We start from the raw sequence: 24,798 nt of genomic DNA, 5'->3' as shown, positions 1-24,798 counted from the left end.
CCACCTGGCTAAGCATGTCCTTTCAGGGTAGTGTGTCCACTAATTTCTAAGCTCTGTTTAACTCCATTGTGCATGTTTGCATGGTACACCGCCGTGCTGAGCATGTCTGCAAAAAATGTATTTTGTTTTGACCCTTGTAAAGTAGGGCCATTAAATGATAGTAATTGTATTGTAGGCAGGTGGAACGCATCATGGTTAGCCAATCACACATTCTGCACCTACAGCAGAGCACTATAAAGTATGCATACACCTTACATTCTGATTTTTCTCCAATACTCTGGACTGTTGGAGTACAGACTTGGAATTTTAACTGATAGAATGTTAAGGGCTGCTGCAGGTCTGCTACATCTTTATGTGTTAGATGCTGAAATCAGTGCTGCTGCTGCTGACAATAGACCTAAACAGAAAAGGAGAAGAGTGTTCAGGCCCAGGGTAACCTTCCAGGATCTCCTGCATTTATGCAAGGAAATATAGTGGGTTATTTGGACAGAAGTAACATCCACATTGGACTACAGTTACCCAGTCCACTGATATGTGTTCCTTAATATCCACTAGGCTTCATGGTTGGAATATGCACTACATCAGTCAAGGGAGATGTTAAACAGTGTGGTCTCATGATATTTGGACTACTGTGTATCCCAGCAGAACATGTGGTGTTGTTCCCCGCACCCACCACAGCAGTTTTCCCATATAACTGCTTTAACAGTAAGTCATCAATGGTATATCAGTAGTCCAGGCAATCTCAGGGCAGTAACATAGAAGTCAATCACAGATTGTATGTACTTAACACAGGAATAGCAACGTATATATGTATGCTGTTGATTATGTGATGAATGAGTTGTCTCTGGCTAGCAGATTGTGTAGCTCGGTGGACTAGGCAAGTTAGCTTGAGTGATGCTGTTGATGGTTCATATCTGGAAGTATTCACATGTGAGATATTATTATGTTGGTGTTTTCACAGACTGTTAGTCTGTGTGTGGTGTAACATTATGAACCTCTGTCACATATTAGTTTTATCAGACAGCTGGAGAATGGCATGGACATTTAGAGTGAAGTGCAGTTCTGCAGAAACAGGGACAGATGTCAGCATCTGTAACACACAAAATCCTGGACTGGAGTACAGGTAGGCATGGGCTGGAGTCACTTTATAAGTACTCACAGTCCCACTGGGCATGCCCATACACTTAGTTAAATTGAGCACAATCCTGTTGCCCCTTGATCATAATGACCAATTATGTATACATATGTTTATACATACATATATACATATATATGTATACATATCCGTCTGTCACTATCTCTCTCTCACATACATAGTATATCTATCTCTATGTATTTTCAAATAGATATATAACTATATATTTATAGCTCTCTCTCTCTCTCTCTCTATATATATATATATATATATATATATATATATGTGTGTGTGTGTGTGTGTGTGTGTGTGTGTGTGTGTGTGTGTGTGTGTGTGTGTGTGTGTGTGTGTGTGTGTGTGTGTGTGTGTGTATCCTCCTTCCAAACTACTGAGAATCCATCATTGGGTATCAGACTGCAATGGTTATGCACTTGTTGGCCCTGTAAGTTGCTGCTGGCTTCCAACCTGCCCTCTTCTACAAGGTCTGATGATGCAATCTACCTTATAATAGGTGCTGTGAACTACACTATGTAAGACTAGATAGATAGGGGTTCTGATCTCACTCTAGGCCACTTGGTGCATGTGTGTGCATCCCCATGCCAAACGAATATAAATCTTTCAATGGCTATCAAAATACAATTGTTATGCAATTTTTGGCCTTGTATGTTGCTGCTGGTTTCCAAACTGCCCTCTTTTACAAGGTCTAATGATGTATCCCCTGCCACACAACTGAGAATCCCTCATTGACTATCAAACTGCAATGGTTATGCACTTTTTGGCCCTGTGAGTTGCTGCTTGGGTTCCAAACTGCCCTCTTCTACAAGGCCTAATGATGTAATCTACCTTAAGAATACCAGCTGTCATTGTCATATTAAGCTTAAGCCATGGTGTATGTGATAAAGTATTGTTATCTATAGTATGTGTGTTTGTGTGTGTGTGTGTGTGTGTGTGTGTGTGTGTGTGTGTGTGTGTCCCTCTGCCAAACAACTGTGATTCTTTCATTGGCTATCAAAACACAATGTTTATGCAATTTTTGGCCCTGTAAGTTGCTACGGGCTTCCAAACTGCCCTCTTCTACAAGGCCTGATGATGTCACCTACCTTAAGACCACTAGCTGCCATTGCAGCACCCAACTTAAGCCATGGCACATGTGATAAGTATTATGATCTGTAGTGTGTGAAACAAGATAGGTAGGGGTTCAAATCTCACTCCAGGCCACTTAATGTGTGTGTATGTTTCCCTCTGCCAAACAACTAAGTATCCCTCATTGGCTATCAAACTGTAATGGTAATGCACCTTTTGGCCCTGTAAGTTGCTGCTGGCTTCCAAGCTGCTAGCTTCCAAACTGCCCTCTTCTACAAGGCCTGATGATGTTATCTACCTTAAGACTACCAGCTGCCATTGTAGCATCAGACTTAAGCTGTGGTGCATGCGATAAGTATTGTGATTTGTAGTGTGTAAGAATAAGGAAGTAGGGGTTCTTCTCTCACTCTAGGCCACTTGGTGTGTGTGTGTGTGTGTGTGTGTGTGTGTGTGTGTGTGTGTGTGTGTGTGTGTGTGTGTGTGTGTGTGTGTGTGTGTGTGTGTGTGTGAGTGTTTTCCCTGCGACGCAACTGAGAATCCCTCATTGACTATCAAACTGTCATGTTTATGCATTTTGTGGCCCTATAAGTTGCTGCTGGCTTCCAAACTGCCTTCTCCTACAAGGCCTCATGATGTCATCTACCTTAAGACTACCAGCTGCCATTGTAACATCAGACTTAAACTGTGGCAAGAATTATAATCTATAGCATGTAAAACTAGATATGTAGGGGTTCAAATCTCACTCCAGGCTGCTTGGTGTGTTTGTGTATCCCCTTCCCAAGCAACTGAGAATCCCTCATTGGCTACCAAAGTGCAATGTTTATGCACTTTGTGGCCTTGTACATTGTTGCTGCCATTCAAACTGCCCTCTTCTACAAGGCCTAATGATGTCATCTACATTATGACTACCAGCAGTCATTGTATTATCAGACTTAAGCTGTGGCACATGCAATAAGTATTGTGATCTATAATGTCTAAGACTAGATAGGTAGGGATTCTAATCTCACTTCAGGCCACTGTGTGTATGTGTGCATGTGTGTGATGTGTGTGTGTGTGTGTGTGTGTGTGTGTGTGTGTGTGTGTGTGTGTGTGTGTGTGTGTGTCTGTGTGTGTGTGTCCCTGCCAAACAACTGAGAATCCCTAATTGGTTATCAAACTGCAATGGCTATGTACCTTTTGGCCTTTTATGTTGCTGCTGGCTTCCAAGCTGTCCTCTTCTAGATGGTCTGATGATGTTATCCAACTTAAGACTACCAGCTGCCATTATAGCATCTGGCTTAAGCTCTAATGCATGTGATAAGTACTGTGGTCTATAGTGTATAAGAATAGATAGGTAGTTGTTCTAATCTCACTCCAGGCCATTTGATGCATGTGTGTGTATGTCTACATGGCATAAATATGATTATCTCAGTAACTTAAAAAGAGGTAGGTTTTTGCAGAATTTTATTTGTAGCAAGTGATGTGGCCCTCCAAATGCCTGACCACAACTAGGTCTGCTGATGTCATCAAGCATAATATATCCTAAATCAATAGCACTATCAGACATGAGGTGTGTTGGGTGCATCGCGTACTGTGATCTGTAGTGTGTGCCATTATATAGGTAAATGTTCTAACCTACATACAGCCAACTTGCAGTATATGTGTGTGCCGTGCCACATTCTGTAAGCAGTAATTGGAAGTGGTGCTATCCTGAATGTAGCCATATTTGTGTGTGTGGCTGTCACAGCATTTTACATCAGCTTATGGAGCCATAGAATGTTTGAACTTCACTGGCATAACAGCCATAGAGCCATCACAATGGTAGACAATTGTATATCCTTATTTACATGATCAGCATATATTGTCCCAGTCCAAGAGGGACACAGACAGTAGCACTGTGATGAAATGATGGTTGCCCAGCCAGTCATACAGATAACATGTGTTAATGTGCACTGAGATGCTCTGCTTGCCATTAGCCAGGATCTGTTTCAAAGGTGTGTTAAAGTCTGCTAGACAAATCTCTCCCAACAGCATGTATTACTAATGTCACATACTAGGTTAATGTCCTTAGAGTGATTAATCCATCTACAATTCCACTAATAGATATGCAACATTTACAATTAAGCAGGGTCACACATTGCCCCATATGCAAGCAGAGATCACCTCTGAGTAGTCTGTATGCCACAGGCCACAATGACAATCATTTCAGATAATTCCCATTGAACACATGCTGAAGACATGACTTCCCTTGTGAGGGACCATACTGTTGTGTGCAAATGCCAGGACTGCTTGGAAAGGTCTATTACCAAATGGCCATTGCACTCAGATATTGTTATGCTGAGGAAAGAGTACATGGAGGTTATAAGTATGTCAATTATGGGTGATTGTGACCTCAGCCATGACATATGATTCCCATAATACCACTGGGAAGACATGATGATCTCAGGCACATTTGGCATGAACCTGTGTGGCCAGGTCTGTGTTCCCAGTTCTTTCAGCCCCTGAGTGTGAGATGGAAATGATAATACACACACACACACACACACACATATATATATATATATATATATATATATATGGAGTTTAAGGCCATTACTATGTCAAGAGGCATTTGTTCATCAATATCATCTTGTAGGATATTTCCACTGTATGATTCCTGAAACCATTTGTATTAGAGGCAACATGAGATATATGCAAATTACCCTTTAAGGACATCATACATAGGACCTAATACGTTTGTATAATCATACTACTGCCTTCTATGCTATGTGAAAATGCCTTATTTGGGCTGAGGTATTACTGCCTATTCCTGTACTGATGTGGGCACATGTGATGAACTAGATAGAACTATATACCTCAAGTGTTTGCTTCTATCTGGTTTTATTTAACAAACAGCCTAAGTGTCTCTGAACTACCTTGATTATATTATTTATTACTCAGCAGAATATAATTGTAAACTTTGTAATGCATTCCTAGCCAGTTTGTGTTAAGCTACTAAGAACTGTTGCCTCACTCTTTGTAGACCTTTTTAATCAGTGCTTTATTAGTATGTGGACCAGCCTGTTTGGCTTAAAGCCCTATATACCTTAGTATTCCTATGCTATTTGTTTGCTAATTTTACTAAGTGAATGTTATTTTAGTGTATTTTTACTTAATGAAATGCCTGTGTCTTTACCCTAATTATTAAAAGGCTTTCTCACCACTACATTTTTTCTCTTTCTCTCTCTCTAACATACCTAGCTTTCCAACCTCCTTTTCTGCACTAAAATTTAAGGATCTACCTGCCTGGTGAATAATGACACCTTACAAATAATATCAGACACCTCATCCTTAAACTACAGAAACCTGCCGTCCTACTTCAGAACCCTGTTACCAAAGGAAGCAAGAAAGTATGTGTTTCCTAAACCTAGCAGTAAAGCTGAAATTTTACTAAAATAATGTCTATGTGTATTAAAACCTGTTACCTAGCCAGGATACCCAGCAGCCATACCCTTCTCTACCCCTTAACAAACAAACCTTCCTGACCTTGTGTAGCCTGCTGCAACTGTTAACAGAGCCTTCCCTAATTCTATACTAGCTGTCTCCTATCACTAGCTTCAGCTGTATTATACTCCTCTCACTAGCTTCAGCTGTAATATATTTTTTGCCCACTAGGTTACACCCTCAACTAGGCTTGTTTCACACACTTCTATCCCTTCTCTCTTATAGTATAATACAAAACATATCTCTGCTGTATAAGACTGCTCTTATATTTCCCATTCTATCTGCTAAATTCCTCAGTAATTGCACCCAGCTATCCCCCTACTATAACTACCACAGAATTTCCACCTCTACACTTGCCCTTACCTACCAGAAAGCAACTCAGTAGTCAGCAGCTCACAAATTGTTCTTTCAGAACTTTATTTCAGAACATTCTTCCTTTACTTGTATAAACCAGCTCTGTTCACCCTCTGGGCTCACTCTGCTCCCCTACCCTACCCCCAATTTTCACACACCCCAGGGCACCTAAACTTATACCTCTAAAACCACACCCACATCCCCTAATATCCAATGCCATACTGCTACTCATTAAAGTATTAAGAGGCTAGGTAAAACATTACTCCTTTCTTCCTATTTACCAGTCCTTACCTCCTATTTATGAACTTACAATATACCCCTCACAATGCCTATAACATCCATATCAAGACACATAAAGCTATTACTCTTATATGCACTCCTATCTTTCCTAACTGTACCCTATGTCCTAACCGCCTATAAACATTTCACCTATGCTGAACTTCATTATCCCTTTAAGCAAACTTCCCTACCAACTCACACAGCCTCCCAAAACCAAATAACCATAACATCAACACCCAGCTATCCACTACCAAAGTATCATAGACTAGCCCACATTACTTATAACTATCTCCAAGTCAGAAAATCTCAAAACATATTCTGTAAATTCCTAAATCTCACTCATAGACTTCAACAACACCTCCTAATAGATGGTGACATTCATCCCAACCCTGGCCCTAACAATAATTGCTCCAATGACCCCCATAAACCAAATCCCTCTACCTTTCACATCCCTACAAGACCTCCCAACTCTCTTTTCGTAGCACATCTCAACATACATAGCATAAACAATAAAGTTGCCCACCTTCATGCTCTCTTAGATGTACATTCATTTGACATCCTATGTCTAACAAAAACATGGCTAAAACCTGTGACCCAGGACAATGAAATCACCCCACCTTTAATACAATATTTTGAGATTAGACCGCAAAACCAAGAAGGGTGGGGGGTGGCTATCCTATACAAAGCAGGGCTACAAGTTACTTCTTTAGATGTGCAACAAGCTTCAGATACTAATGCTGAAATCCTTATTTCTAAACTTCAGATCAATACCTGTAAATCCATCTACATCATGTGCTCCTACCTTCCTCCTGGCAATAACATCAACACCCTTGAAAATATCCTTAACTGACTTTCTACAAACTTCCCACAAGAAACCATAGTCCTGGGCGACTTTAATATAGACTGAAATAGCTGTACTACTGCAGAGCCTACTACCCATATAAACCTATATGGTTTTTCCCAAACAATTACCTCTCCCACCAGGATCCACAAACCTAACAACAAAGAAAGCACCTTAGACTGGATTCTAATATATAGTCATCAGCTAACATATAAAGTAGGTACCCTCACAGATGACATTAGTGACCACTCATTGACCTATATAATTAGACAAAAGATCAATATTCCCAACCCAACCATATATAGAACTATATGAACCAGCAAACATTTTAACCCTGACAGCTTCCAAACTGAACTTAGGGCATGTGATTGGTCACCCCTAAAACACCTCCAACTAGAGGAAGCAATGTTATACTTTAACACCAAATTCTTAGAAATCCTAGACTACCATGCCCCTACTCTCTCTGTTAGAATTAGGACTAAAACCACTCCATGGCTTACAAAGGAAACTAGGCATAAAATTCTACTTAGAAATAAAATCTGGGCCAAATGGCGAACTACTAAAAACCTAACCGATCATCAAAAATGTAAACAACTGAGAAATGCTACTAAAAAATCAATACTTTTAGATAAAAGAAACTTCTATTTTCAACTCCAGCAAACTCACCAACACAAACCACAAAAGTTCTGGATAGGTATCAATAGACTCTTACATCTAGGTCACGCCAAAACACCAACCCCATCAGGCACCACCCACAAGAATACTAAGCAAATTGCTGATGCCTTTAATACCTTCCTTACTGAGTCCGTCCAATCTCTTGCTAATTCTCTACCTCCTGTTAGCTCTAGCTTGCCTTCCTCCACTACTAGTTTACTTCCTTCATTTCATTTACAACCAGTTCCAACATCACTCATCTGTACCCTTCTTCAAAATCATCCACCACCTCAGCTGACTAATTACCAGCAGAATATCTGCAAATAGCAGCAAAAGTTGTAGCCTATCCTATTTCAATCCTAATAAATAGAACCATAACTGAAGGAACCATTCCATCTATCTGGAAAATCTCCCATGTTATCCCACTACATGAAGGTGGTAACTCAACTGAACTCACAAACTTCCGTCAGATAGCTTTACTCTCTCCTTTAGCAAAATGTATTGGAAAATGCATCCACCAACAACTACTAAACCACCTACTCCAAAATAACTTACTAGCTAACTGTCAGCATGGCTTTAGGCCATTCCACAGCACCACCACTGCCCTCTTATCCTTTTCTGACTGCATTAACAAAAATCGTAACTGCAATACTCTATCCTCTACACTCTTTATCGACCTCTCAAAAGCCTTTTATATGGTAAACCACCAGCTACTTATGAATATACTTAAATCCCTCTTACTAGATACACAGGCATTACAATGATTTTAATCCTACTTAGAAAATAGGAACAGGCTGTACTCTGGGATAATAATCTATCCACCCACATTCCTATTACCCCTGGTGTCCCTCAAGGCTCTATATTGGTCCCTCTCCTATTCTCAATTTTTATCAATGATCTAAATGTAAAAAATTCCTCAGGCTACTTGCATACAATATGCAGATGATTCCACATTAATATGCTTCACTACTTCTTCATCTGAACTGCAGTCCCTCACCCAAAAAGTGTTTAATATAGTAGAAAGCTGGTTCTTATAGTGCTGCCTCCTCCTGAACCCCACAAAAACAAAATTATTGCTCTTCACTCCTATATGAAAGTCCTCCCCAATAGACTTCATAGTTATATCTAATAATGGCACTGTCATATCTCCTAACCCAACCATCAAATTCTTAGGAGTAATAATAGACCACAACCTTAACTTTGACACTCACATCAACACTACAATAAAATCAGTTAACAGAAAACTAGGCTCCCTCTATAAGATTAAACCCTTCCTTACTCCAATAGCTAGAAATATTATTGCCCACAACCATTTTATCTCTACTCTCCTGTATGCCTCACCTATTTATACTAATCTGTCAAAAAACAACCTCAACAAACTGGCAACCTCCTATAATAACATTGCCAGATTTGCCACTGGCACCCCATTTAGAACCCACCACTGTCATAATCTAAAACAGCTAGGATGGCTGGAGCTGTATAATCAGCTTCAATTTCACCAACTTATTATTGATCACAAGACCCTTTATCATCCTAGCAATACTCCAATACTTACTAGCCTTATCACCCCCTACAAAAACCTTACAACCCTTCGCTCAGCAAATACATTTCTTGTATCCATGCACAAATCTAACAATAAGGCTGGGGATTCACTGTTCTCCAACACTGTGGGGAAAACCTGGAACCTACTTCCCACTGAACTTTCATCTCTTTCTTCAACATTACTTTTCAAAAAGAAACTTAAAGTATACCTTAGAACTCACTGGCTATGCCCCTGTACTAACCCAGGCTAACAATTCCTTCCTTGCTATGTGCACTGTATACTTATTTCACTATTGCTGTATTGAGGCTAGCTCTCTTTCATAAACCACAGATATTATGATCTGTTAAGCTAAACTAAAGTCTGTATGAACTTTGTCTTTTTAAGGAACCACTATAGAGTATGAACTTATATACCAAGCTATCAACTTTATGAACGTGACTCTTCCTTATAAATAATTTATTTTTTTTTAAATATGTTAAGTAGCAAGATTACTAAGTTGTTATGTAAACAATTGCATTCTAGTCTTAAATTTGTACTGTACCTGAAGTTGCTTTTATCTGTATAGTGGAGTTTATCTCCCCGAGCCTCTACTGAAAATGGACATATATCCAGTTGGACTAGCTCGGTCAACAAATGTAAAATAAAATAAAAATTAAAAAAAATCAGGTGTTTCAGTTGAATGGCAATTCTGAATGTCCATGACGTTTTCTTTTAAATTATTTATGGACAAATTCAGGCCAATAAAGCCAAATCCTACTAACTGTGGACATGCTTGTTTCTACCTTCTTATGACATCATCAGTACAGCATAAATGGAATGTTTGGATAACATATGGAAACGCAGGGTTGTTGTACCCAACTGATATCCATAAACCTTAGCGTGACTGCAAAATATCACAACTAACAAACTAAAACAATAAGTAGGTCATACAGAAAAACAATCAGTTAAAAAACAAAAAGAAAAATCTAACAAAGCTAGACTTTTCACTGTGTGCTTCCTTAAACCTCTTGTATTAGCGGTGACATGGGATATATGCAAATTATTCTTTAAGGACATCAGTCGCCATAAAAAGGCATGTCCACAGCTAGTGGGTTTGGCTTTATTGGCCTGAATTTGTCCATAAATAGACTTAAAAGAAAAAGTCATGGACATTTAGAATTGCCATTTAAAACACAGCTTCATTCAGCTTGCATTTTAGTAAAAACATGGAAGAAATAATTAGATATGTCTTAGGCATGCCCAGCCCTGACCTCTTGGACCCAGGTGTCCAAAGTTCCCCTCTTTCTACGCTTCATGACGTCATAGTGGTGCAGCGCTTAGCAGTGTGGGGGTTACCAGTAGCAATGGTAAGTTCCCTGGCCAACTGATCCCAGGCCTCAGCCTTACATTTTGAGCCCTGGTAATTACCCCGCAGTAGCTGAGGTTCATAATTGTGTATCAGGAGCCCAACAAAAAAGACTCCTGCACACCCTATCTCTGCACCCAAAGGTGCACACCCTCTCCAACACCACCTGGTATACTTACAGTTAGAAAGACTCCAACAAGTGTTGCAGAATTCCTGCCTATTGCCCTTAATATAGGTTGTTTCCCCACCCTTCCGTGTCATTCAGCAACATTCAAAAAAGTGCTGTGGTGCTTAGTACAATGCAAAACACTTAAGCGGAGCTAAGCATTGTAAAAACTTGCACAACTGAGGTTTTAGCAAAGCTTAGGAATGGGCAAATAGTAGTAGCCGTTAACCATGTTTAAGTAGTGCTTAGCACTTTGCAGCTCTTCCAGATGCAAAAGTTATGTTTTTAAATTAAACAAAAATTTAGATTATAGTAAACAAATGGTATGTCTACTAGGGACTTGAACCCAGGGCCTACAAAGCTTTAGGCCATCACTTTACCCATTTCACTACTTGGATAGTATATAAACAAGTATACCTTCACATATACTACTAAGCTACAGCGGCACACTGCACAAATGGGCTTAAACGGGCTTAAACAAAAGCAGAAATGAATAATTAATTGCATCCAGTTTCTATTTTTAGATGTCTGGCAGGTGTCAGCTGTCTATGTATAAATGCAACTTGGCATTGGTGTGCTCCACACCATGCAAATGTACATTAAACAAAACAACTAAAAAAACAGCTATGATGATTAATTGCATCTGGCATCACCATTAAGTACCCCTTTCAATTATAGTCTAACCACAGGCTTTGTTCCTGTGGAATGGAGTACAGCAACAGTTATTCCCCTCCACAAAGGTGGCCTAGCAACAAACCCAGGGAATTACAGACCCATAAGCCTGATCAGCCTCATCTGTAAGGCCATAGAACATATCATTATGGACATCATAAGTAAAGATATAGGCGACCTCTAAACCCTGGATCCTACGCTATTTGGCTTAATCAAGGGCAGATCCTTCTTGTTAAAACTGGTGGATTTTTTTCAAAAATATGACCAGGGACATTGATGAGGGTAAATCTGTGCAAACAGCACACCTTGACTTGGCAAAGGCTTTTAACACAATCCCACACTCAGGCATTACTGATAAACTTAGCAAACTGAATGTAAGCCCCTTCATTGTAAGATGGGTTGCCAACTGGTTCACAAACCAGACACACACTATCAAAGTGGGTGACTGCACATCAACCAGTAGACCCTCTACAAGCTGCATGCCACATGGGTCAGTGCTGGGCCTCCTACTGTTTGGTATATACTTCTCAGAAGTTCAGTTCAAAGCTAAGGGGTTGTGTCTAACCAAGTTTGATGACTGCAAACTGGGTGCAATTATTGAATCCCCAAATTATGTCAGTATACTCCAGGAGGATCTTACGCAGACCAGTGACTGGGTCTTTGTCATGGTCTCAAACTGAATGCAAAGAAATGCATCATCATCATTCCCTTAGGCACAAACAAAGTCCTTTCACACTATCAGATCAATAACAGTACACTAAGTACTCACAAAGTGGTACGAGACCTGGGGTCAGAAGTTGACTGTGACCTTAACTTTGACCACCATGTGTCTACTGCAGTAAGGAAGGTTTTCTGTATAGCACACTTGATTAGTAAAGGCATTGCCATGAGAGCAAAAGAGGTTCTAATCCCTTTATACACAGCACTAATCCAGCCCATAACTGAGTAGAATGCCCCATTTGGCATGTGCCGTGCAAAGCACCTGCAGCAATTGGAAAGACCTCTGAGATTTCTGACAAAGAAGATCAAGGGACTCCAGCATGTGCCTTACACAGACCAACTAAAGTCCCTATCACAATACTCTGTATTGTATAGACTTCTTAGGGGAGACTTATCCCTGGCTTACAGAACAATCTCAGACCCAAACCTAATGAACTTTCTGCATATCTGTAAATGAAACGGCACTAGGGCTACCCATTCCAAGGGACCTAAATATGGACTGCAACTTAAATAGGATATGTATAAGGGACAGCTTTATCTCCCATTTGCTGTCACATCTTTGGGATAGGCTACCTATTCATTTGAAAGCATCTCTATGACACTGTTCAAGAGGAACCTGGACGAGTGGATGGGGCACCTTAAATTCTTACCAGGGATAGTGCCCACAATCCTCCTGGACATGGGCAGTCATTGCTAAATGCAATCTTGGGTATTAACTAACATTTCTATGGTATTACATTGGGATGAAATGGCTAGGCTTGAAATTACTCCAGGTCGATAGCCTAGTAATTTCCTATGATCCTATGAATCATGCAGATACTGGCTTCATTACTGACTCTGTCACTAAGACAGATAGGACTGTCATATCAGAAAGGACATTGCTTCTTTTGTTCAAACAGTAATCTGTATAAGCATATTTATGAAACAGTTGAAGCAAGATTCCAAAAGAAATAATTCTCCAAAATGTGGTCTGAATGTAGGGCTATTTAAGTATAATTCCAGTTATACTTGTTTTGAGTCTTTAGGTTTTACAAATGCAAAAATTCAAAAACATAAATACCTTACATTTCTGTTAGCAATGTTTCTTAGTAAAGGAATCCTGAATTTTGTCTATGTAGAATTATGGCTTTAAATCAAATGTTAGGTATCAGACCATTATGAAAAGCATATAGTAGAAGTAGATTGGCTTTACAAAAATTTCTCTTGAAAGTTCTTCCTAATTGAATGTATGGCCTTAGATACCAAGGGAAGTAGTTAAGGTATAACTCATGTCATAAATCATATTCATGTTTCTGCAATGCCATACATAACATATCATTAGCTATATGCTCCATAATTTCAGTTTATTGGATAGTACTCATTTTGTTTATGTACACTTCAGCAAGACTACCTTAATAACAAATAGATTTGGCTATATATATATTCATATTTTACAATTTCTGAAGTGAAGCAAGCAACAGAGTTTGCATATTCCAAAATCACACAAACACTGACACATTACAGTAGAAATGATGTTTGAAGTTCCAAGTGGCTGAGACAATGTGTACTACCAGCAAGGCATGAACACTGCCTTCTGTAAATACGATCTACTCTTTCAAAGATCTTTGATATAAATCAGTTGCATCATGTCTCATGTGACTGGCTATATAAATGCAGACTGGGTAACTGCAAACAAAATGGTGGCATAATTTATAATATATATATATATATGGTTTATTCGAACAACAGATGTTCGAATACTTCATATTTCGGCAGGTGATGTGAGCGAACGTTACCATTGCGAATGGACTGTGTATTCGCAATTCTAACGTTTGCTCATGTGAGGGGATTGCGGTACAGTGCGGTTAGGGAAATAAATATATCCCTTTCCTCACTGTAGTGTGATCTCGGAGTTGGAATATTAAGTTGGGGGGTGGGGGGTGCAGGGGGGCACAGCCCCCCTGCATAACTGTGTGTTTAGGCTAGTTAGGTAGGTAGTTACGGGATGGGTGGGAGTGCTGTGCATTGCCAAAAATGTCGCGAGCGACATTTTCGACAATACACAGCTGTTTTTGACATTAGGACGATTCGGAAATGTTATCATGGACCTAATTAAAAAAGCTATAGGGAATCTCCAAACTCTGGATCCCACACAATTTTTTTTTGTGAAGGATAGATCATGCCGGCTCAACCTGGTTGACTTCTTTGAGTCAGGCAATAGAGCTGTGGATGAGGGCAAGGCAGTTCATATAGCTTACCTCAATCTGGTCAAGGCCTTTGATACTATTCCTCACTCAGGAATTATTGATAGACTCACCAAACTAGGCATTAACCCCTATATCACTAGGTGGGTTGCTCACAGATAGAACCCGCAGTGTGAAAGCAGCATACTCCAAGTCAGACTGAAGACCAGTCATGAGTGGAGTCCCACAGGGATCGGTCCTGGGTCCTCTCCTGTTTGGCATCTACTTGTCAGAAGTCCAAGCCAACACGGAGGGACTCTGGCTGATCAAGTTCACCGACGATTGCAAGCTGGGAGCCATTATTAACTCCCCAAGTGATGTAGACATCCTACAGAAAGGCCTCACTGAGACCAATGACTGGTGTCAAAACTATAGCCTTAAGCTTAATGCCAAAACATGCATCGTCATTCCCTTTGGAAAAAACTGTTCCCACTAATTATCACATTGATGGTAGCCCACTGAACACTGAAGGTGCTATAAGAGATCTGGGGACACAGGTTGACAGCAACCTCTCCTTTGACCACCACATTGCCATTGTAGTCAGAAAGTCCTTCTATGTGGCACATCTCATTACCAAGGGTTTTGCATCCAGGAAGAAAGAGGTCATCATCTCTCTCTACTCTTCCCTCATTAGACCAATCATCGAGTATAATGCCCCATTTGGCATGTACCTCACTAAACACCTGCAACAGCTGGAAAGTCCACAAAAATACCTCACAAAGAGGATCCTAGGCCTTAAACACATGCCCTACATGGACAGACTCAAAAAAGCTCCAGCTTTTCTCTGTCTCATATCATCTATTAAGAGGCAATCTCTGCTTGACTTACAAAGCCAATGTCTGATCCTGCCCTGTTAGAAATGTTACACCTAAAGAAATCCCAATCCGTTCACACCACATGTTCCAGGGACTTCAACCTCATTACCACAATCAACAGAACATGCTGGAGGGACAGGTTCATAACCCAGAGACTGCCCATGCTCTGGATTAGACTTCCCATATATGTTAAGCAGAGCACCTCTCTGGCCCTTTTCAAGAGAGATCTTGATGAGTGGATGGGAAATAGAAAGTTCACCCTGGGGATCACTTCAGTGGCTTTACTTTATAGAGGCACCATGAACTAACGGCAGCATAATGCCAGGGCAGTTCTATGGGCTAGGCTTGTAAAGGCTCCAGGGCCATTAGCCTAGTACACACCTATGAACCTATATATATTTATGTGTGTGTGTGTGTGTGTGTGTGTGTGTGTGTGTGTGTGTGTGTGTGTGTGTGTGTGTGTGTGTGTGTGTGTGTGTGTGTGTGTGTGTGTGTGTGTGTGTGTGTGTGTCTGTGTGTGTGCATTTTCTTTGGCAAAATAACAGTCCATGACACAAATGCCTCTTTTCTTTAGTGACACAGGCTAGTTGACTTGGTTGGGGTACTTGTTCAGTGTAAGAGCAGTATGAATGAATTGGATATAGCTTATTAGTAGCTCCAGATGTAACAATCTATACTATACTGTACTGTCAGAACAAATCTTCACAGTATAGTGGCTTGTAAACTTAACATTGGTGAAATGTATTACGCCCTTTAGTTTGACTAGGAAAATGTATTTTAAGCATCACATCAATCAATGTTTCCAAAGTACTAGTTTAACATTAACCATACTTAAAAATGTATTTTAATATACATAACTGTGTCATAAAAACTTAGCAAAGTGTCATCAGTAAACAAGTAGTCTGAGATAAGCTTTGTAAATGAAAATAATCACCATTGATGTTACCATTTCACAGCCACACAGATGTTTGGTTAGCAACACTGTAAGATAACAAAAAATAAAAATAAAAAACAGCTGTGATTTGTACTGACAAAAGTATGATTATTGCAGCATCTTCTTTACATTGATTTATTTTTCTCTAACACCGACCTTTATCTGACATTTGCCAAACAAATAACCTGGTCTTATTTTATTTCACAGCATAGTGCTATAATCAGACCACAGATTTGGGGACCCACTGTGAGTTTCAGTTGAGATTGACAAGTCATGTTGTTATCTCATTAATATGTTGCAGCATCAGATTTTTCAATAAAAACTACAAATTATAAGGCTATCACTTACCTAAACTGTACAATGACTTGTTGTGTCTTTCAGCTTTTCCCGTTTAGGGGTCGCCACAGTGGAACTCCGATCCGCTAATGATTGGTAGTTGATTTTTACATGCCGAGTTACCAGCCCTGACATGCAACCTTCAACGAAGGTATGCCCATTCACGCATGTCTCCACGCAGAAGACACTCTAGCTGAGAATCGAACCGGACAGCATCTTACTGTGAGGCGACAACGCTACCACAGCACCACCACCGTGGGATCAATGATTACTCTTTTGCATATTGTAGTCGTAAGAAAATTTTAACCATCTTTAGAAAAGGTAGGATGACTTTTATCCTCTTCAGTCTGAATCATCATATCCTCTTCAGATAATGTGGGAAAGAGAAAGCAAAATTATTCTAATCTTGAAACATTGCATTTCTGGATTGCTGCATCATACAATACATGTAATATTACATTAGGACAGTTTTCAAGTTGAACTTTAAAATTGTTCAGACTGTGAAGCACTTTTTTGCCAACATGTTCTATTTCCACAGTGGTGCTGTGACCTAAAATTTAATACAGCAGTGATTGTGCTTTGTGTATTTATGTGCTTAGTCTGGTAAAATGTGGCAGTTAAACAAATGTGAAATGTGGTTATGCTGTATCTATTTATGTTTTCAGCTGCATCTTAAGCATTAAATGTCATGTCATGTTCTGGCATACTGGTTTATTTTATTCTATTTATCTTCTGCTGTCTGGGAATATCCAGCTGGGCAGAACACTCTTAAGGAAAGTTTCATGGCAAAATAAAATCTAACATTCAGAAAGTTCAGCATAAACAGTTAAACAACTGTGGATGTCAGTATGACAGATTTATAGGTAAAATAGTCTGATTACCCCCACACAAAGAAAACCCTTGGGCCTGTACAGGAATCTTAGTTTGAGTGGTTAGTTGACAGCAAACAAAAATAATACTGTTTTAGAAATTAGACAATGCCAACAGCAATTGCAGCAGCACAGTCTATATCTATGGGTGTATCTATGTCTTACATTTACATTCTTTAAAAATATGAAAGGAAATGGAGTAATACATTGCACAAAGTTAACTGAGCTCAGTCACTTACAGATGGTGAACTCCACTGCCAGGTTACTGTTATGCTTGTTCTGAATACTTTTAATTGGATTCCAGTTCATTACAAAAGCATGTATAAGGTCCTGGTATTTGTATATTTATCCAGCCACAATCTGGGTCTCACTTATCTGAAGGAAGGGGTTGTGCAACATATCCTTGCTTGTGCTCAGCAATCTGCCTCCCACGTGCTGCTGCTGGTTGTATAAGTGCATCTTGATAGCTCTAATTGCTTTTCAAACTATTCACCTGTGCAATGTACAATCTCAGTGGTATCTTCTGCAGCCCCTTAAAACCCTTCTTTTTGAAATAGCCTTTGAAGGGGTGTGGTGACAACTGTGTTTTAATTCAGTTTTAGTGTATGGATCTCAATTAAAAAATGTAACTGTTTTGTTTTATTTATTTTTGTGTTAATAATAAAAAATAAAAGTCCACAAATGGTAGAACAGCACCAATAATTTATTATTGTAAAACGACAACCAGGATGAATGCTTTTGTCTCAAGCGAGAGACTTCTGATGACGAAAGCACTCATCTTGGTTATTGTTTTAAAATAATAAATTATTGGTGCTGTTCTACCGTTTGTGGACTTTTTATTTTTTATTGGTGATGATATCACATTGGTTTATTGTGGTCTGGGTTATTTTTGTGTTAATTATTTTAATTGGAGTTTTGCTATAAAACACCTTAACATAATTAAAGTTAAAGCTGAAGATTATGGAACTTAGAATGAAAGAAAGGAAAGAACTGATACAAGAGGGGAGCAGTTAGTATCATAAAGGATATAGAGCTACACATAAAGACGATGACTAATTGGGTGGTTAATAGTAAGGGAAAGGTGGAAAAATATGAAGATTTTTATTAACAGAAGAGATAAAAAAAGGAAATAGTGAAGTGAAGGGGGCAATAAGTAACATAACAGATAGAATAATTGAAGAAATGTTAGACAAGTATAAAGGTGATAGAATCAAGTGAAGCAGAACAAGTCTGAACTTAACTTATACTATATTTATATGTCCTGTTATCCTTTAGGTAGACAGGCATTAAGAAACAAAAGTCTGGGCTTAATGTATGCCATATTTACATATCCTGTTATTTGTTATTAAATAGACAAGTGTGCCATTGTTGTATGATAATTTAGAATCAGTCTGATGAATTGAGAGAAGAGGCTTATTCCTGACTTTTATCTCTGAGCAGCAAATGTTTTTATCCTTAAAGCTACTAGTGAAGAGGGCACTAGAAACATTTTGACACGAGTAGACAACAATATGTTTGTATGTGTTCTTGAGGGGTGTGTGTGTGGGGAGTGGGGAGGAGGGTGTGATACTACTATGCAGTATCAAACTACAATAGATGTAGAAGCAAGTACAACAATTTGTTGTCAACAATGATTTATAGTAATGACAGCTGAAAACTCAGCTGAATCCAATTTGAATCTTAAGCATCAGTACAGCATTTTTTTCTAAGTGATGAACCTGAAGAAAAACAGATTATTTTGTTCTATGTCTATTTCTGAATACTTTCTATTGCTGGACTATGATTGTACAGGCATGCAAAACATTCATACATATCAGGCATAGAAAAGCCCCCACTATATTTTTTAGTAGCTAACCATAACATGTCTTTGTCCTATAAAACTTCCTTCATTTCTGAATTGTTTAAATAATGCTGCTTTAATCTGTATGCCAAATGTAACAATTTCATGTATCTTTATCACCAGAAGACTGGTGCAAATGGCTGCTTATAAGATGTTGTCATCAGACGCTAGTGCAGGGAATGCAGCTTTATTGTCAGAATAAAAACCTATTTGTAAAACAGCATGCATTGCGTTTAAGCAGGCATCAAACCTGAAATATTTTTTGGATTTCAATGAAGTGGTGCTGCAAGTCAAACTTATAAGTAAATATATTTGCTTCTGTACAGAGAATGGTACAATTATGTTCATATTGGCCAAGTCTGAAAGTACTGCCATGATCTGGAATGTTAGTTACAATAACTAGAAGAAGAAGCAAAATTTGTTTAGGTTCAGAAGACAAGGAAGACCCAGCGGAACTTTCAGAGGAGAGGACTTAACATGCTCCCACTTATACAACTGAGCTGGGCTATCTGAATACTGGAGAACAACTGAGTGATATGTTAGTCTTTGATGATGAGGATCTCCAACTCATGTTAGTAGTCATGATGTCAACTTCTGATGATAAATCATGGAATACAGTGTCATCAGCAAGTCCTAGGTTAACATCCATAGGAAGCAGGCAGAACCTTTTCTGCGTCTTGCCTTTTAGCCATGCTGAGATGCATAAACTATATATATTTTTTCAGATATTGTAACAACTGCACATGCAAACATTTCTTGAAGATTTTGAAAACAGAATGCAATCAATACCTAATAGGCTAAAGTGAGTGGTATTTGTATTTGACTTGTGTCTTGACTGAACATTGTTCACTTTACCTTCTGAATCCATATAATTAGAAAAGTATGTTGTTTCTACATTCTGCATTCAGAAAACAAGTAGGGTTACATTATCAGTTTAAACCATTACTTTTCCTCGTGGTAGATTGAGTAGCCATACTAAAAACTTGGTTGTTTGCTGAGTAGTAGTTGCTGTGATGAAGTTCATTATATGTCTTGATAAAAATACTCCTCATCATGTTAAATGGTCCTTTACTAAATATTGTTTATGTTCTTCCATGAAGAAAAAATGGACACTAAAACATCTGTATCTTTTTTTAGTAATCAAAATCTTTCTCGAATGCAGGCCATTTGTGTACTTCACAACCTTTACCCCCTTTCACCTGTGTCTCTTCTTCTGCACATTTTGCAGCCTATTTAGAATATTGAACAATCAGAAGGTAAACAGTTAGCAAAATACCCAAAACAGCAACCAACTCGACTCCACAACATTTTTTAATCTACTGTCATGTATAAAAGTTTACCTAAGACAGCACAACACAGAACAGTCATCAATATCAACGAAAAGGAACTCAGATGATGCACTTCCATTTTGTCTCATTTCTGACTTATTGAAAGCCACCTAATGTATTAGCAGCACTCCCCTTCTCTATACCTTGCTGCATTGTTGCCCGGTACAGGTTTTGCTTAATACAGCACACTGTTTAAGGCCAAGAAAAGGAACCCAGAAGAATAGTTTCCATTTTGTCGTTTAATTGACTTATTCTATTTAAGCAGCCTTAATTCAGTACCATGACACTTATTCTATTTAAGCAGCCTTAATTCAGTACCATGACTATCTGAAAATTTGTACATTAATGCTAATCAAACATGTGCTGGTTTATTTCTCTATAGCTCTTACATTTATACATTCATGAAAGCCTTTCTTCATGTGCTAGATACCAGTCAAGTTCTCCTGAATAATATAAATTGATTTAACATAACCCCTAGTCATTAGTGTAGCACTTTTTATTTAGGTACAGTTGATAACATTTTTTAATTATATAAATCAGTAACCTTTTTGTTTATTTGTGCATTCTATTTCATTGTTTAAGCATTAAAAACATCATAATAATTAAGGAACTTCCTGAATGGCTTCATTCTTAAAACTTAAATGGTTAAAGATGCTGACCTGATTTTGCAGAACAATGTTTTTTTTCCAGAAACACATGACTATGATATTGCTACTTTCCTTCTCCAGAGATTGTTTGGCTTTGTAATGCTCTGTAAGCTTCCCATCATTCTCTCCTCCATCATAGAATTTATTTTATACTTATCAAACTATTCCAGCATCCCTGCAAATCCAATAAAACAATTTCCTGTGCATCCCTCCATGAGTAAAGATGCCTGTATTCCACCAATACATTTATCTTATTACTTTGTATCTCCCTCACCTCTTCTGTGTTTTTATTAACACAGGAAATCAAAGAAGAACATACACCTGTCACCCCCCCCCCCATTTCACCCTATCACAACCACCTGTGCCTTTATATGCAAATCAATCTAAAAAAGAACTACATCAGCTATCATCATTGGCCTATTGTCTACTATAATCAAAAAACAGCAAAACATTCTTAATACAAATCATGTAAAATACAGCATAGAGCCTAATCCTGGGCCACCTGTCCATCTTTTGATGAATAAAAAACTACAAGCACTCAAGCTTTCCCTGCAAAATGAAGGGAAAATGCTGGAACAAACACAGACATTCCTTTAGAGAATTACTAAATTCTGTTTAAAAGATGACATCCCTAGTCATAATTATGCCTTCCCTTGTCACAAATATATACTTAATACTTAACCTGGTAGAAGATCTAGTGGTGGGACATTTTTACTTCATAAATCCTCCTTAGAAAGAAACTTAAGAGATCAAGGTACCTCTCTTAATAACCATGACCCATATTGGCTTACAGGACATATCTCATCAGTCTCTGCATACTTTACTCATACAGCTATTTGCAGTCTACCTTTTCCCTGCCATTCCCCTCAAATATATAGAGGTATTACCCTAATTACTATAGACTTACTTACAATATAAACATACTCAGTTCTTTGAAATTTTAATACAAAACACGTTCATTTCCAAAATACTTAATGCAATTAGCATTCATCCTTTAATTTCTTCTTCTAAAAGGAACATAGACTCTAAACCTGGTCTACCTCTCCAGCTTTCAATAGCCCCTCAGTAATAATAATAATAATAATAATAATAATAATAATAATAATAATAATAATAATAATAATAATAATAATAATAATGATAATAAAAAATAATGACTGCAGAAATAAAATCAATGATTTCCGTATCAGTCATAACCTTCCAGAAATAATATATATTCCCTAGCAAGGTCATACTTCAAAATGAAGATCCTTTTCCTACATGACCTCATAATTACAAGTTGCCCAAATCACATCACTCTGGCATTGGTATCCTTCATCTCCCCCTTAGTGACAACTCACGAACAACATTCTCTCTATTCACACAATAACACACACCAGTTTCTTTCTTTGAATATTTTGTTTTTGTTGTTGTTGGCCTGTGAATTGGCTAACTGTTTTCATTGATTCATAGTTTGCCAAATATTTACTTAGTGTGAAAACGTGACTATGGGGTTGAGGGAGTTTGCCTTTTTACCAATGTTTTGCAACCTCTGAGTTAATATATGTAATTAGTGGGGAGAGGAGGTGCAGGTGGGCTTATCTCCTTGCAAAATCAAAGAAAGACATTATTTATTTATTTTTTTATTTTAAATGGATATTTGACTTAATGTGCATTCAGTGAAGTGTGGTTGACATTCCGAATGTTGACAATAGTTCATCAACCAAAATTTATACCAAAATGTAGCTACATTAGAAACATAACTGTTCTCCTCTGACTGGTCTTTGTATTTAGCAATAATATCCCCAAAGAGGCAGCTAAAATGCTAATAAGAAAACTGGCAGTAAACTTTGATGAAAAACCCTCCCACGTTATTTTCAGGCTGTACCAACCAAGCTCAAGGGCTAGATTATCAGCAAACCTAAAATCTCGGATTAAAACCAAGGGCATAGCCTGGTAGTAATGGAAAATAAATCCTCCACCACGACTTCCCAAATGGGCACCTTTATTAAGATAGGTAACCCTACAAAAAGGCTATTTGAATATGTATGGCTTTTCATCTCAGTTCACAACAAACCTCCATCAATAACCATTCCAAACAGCTATGGAAACTAATTAAGCGCATATCTGACCAGAATTCAAGCAAAGAAGAACTAGTGGGAAAGCTTTATTATTTTTTTTCAGGCCTCTTTTTATCAATGAACTTTCCCTAGTGCTCAGTCTCATCTACCCAGGTTTTATTTCCTGTTTACTCAATGTATCAGTTCTGTTCATCACCTTTCTATTTTCAGAGAAAAACTCTTAACTAAATCTCTGATGGTGCACCACCTGGCTATGAGGAATTTCACATCTAGTTTATATAATTATATCATGGTCATTGACCTCCCCCCTTCTACTAGATCTATAATCAATTCTTCTATACAATTACAATGCCACTTAAATGGAAATAAGCTATCAATAACCCCTTCTAAGCATTCCTAAATCATACTACACCAGTAACATTAGGCCCATTTCTGTTCTACCAAGTCTTGCAAAAAATTTTTGAAAAGTAAGTTTACACTGAACTTGTGATCCTCTATCAGAATAGTTTTTTGAATGGGAAGAGGTTACAGCAACAGTGCTAAATACCTTATGTGATATTTGTTTAATGTTTAACAAAGGCTGTTTCAGTTTTAGTCCTCACAGGCTTTACAAAAGCCTTCAGTCATCTTCCCTGTATCCTTGACTGCTTTAAGGATTGTATCTCCAACAGCTTTTTCTGTAAAGTTAGGTAAAAATATGCCACACAATTATCCTTTCTTAGCATGTCTAAAGGATTTGATCTATCACATTTTTTCTCTGTTATAATTAACAGACTTCCAAATGAATTCCATACCACCCACCCATTCTATAGATGGAAAATTTGGTTATCTATAGATGCAGCCCTTTCCACATCGCATTAAATAAAATAGTCAGAAAGCAACTTGTTCCTTTTTTCAATAGAATGCAAAAAATACACCTACTACTAAACAAGCAAAAATCCAAAATTATGATATTCAGAAACCACCATAAGCTCTTATCAATACCCTCTCACTTGACATAATAAATTAGGCACTTCCATTACCTAGATGTATGGCTTCACCAACATTTATATTTTCAGATTGCATTAATATACCAAGGGAAAAAATTAAGGGAAAGCTACTCTGGTCAACAAAGATTTCACACTTTTTCTCAACAGAATGCAGATGCATTCTTTTACCATAACTATAGTCCCCACAGCATGAAAAAATAACCTTTCAACACTACGAAAAAGTTACAACCATAACTACAGGTTTATTTTCCTATTATACAAAAGATAATAACACTGTAGCCAAAGCAGAGATCCCATTTACAATTTAGTACCTTTGTTTTCAAACTGTTAAAACTGGAGTCCTTCAGATCCTAAAATTATCAAGTTAGATTAATTAAAATAAAACATCTTTTAAAAGACATCTGCTTCCATATCCCAAATACTATCTAATCATTGCCTCCCCAAATCCCCTGCCACAGTCTTTCATTTCTTTAAAATACCACAAAATACGAGCCAAAGGGACTT

The sequence above is a fragment of the Protopterus annectens genome, chromosome 3.part0, assembly GCF_019279795.1.
Source record: "Protopterus annectens isolate FY-2018-M chromosome 3.part0, PAN1.0, whole genome shotgun sequence".
NCBI lineage: Eukaryota > Metazoa > Chordata > Ceratodontiformes > Protopteridae > Protopterus > Protopterus annectens.
The sequence above is the reverse complement of the archived record's forward strand: the minus strand, read 5'-3'. Positions refer to the sequence as shown.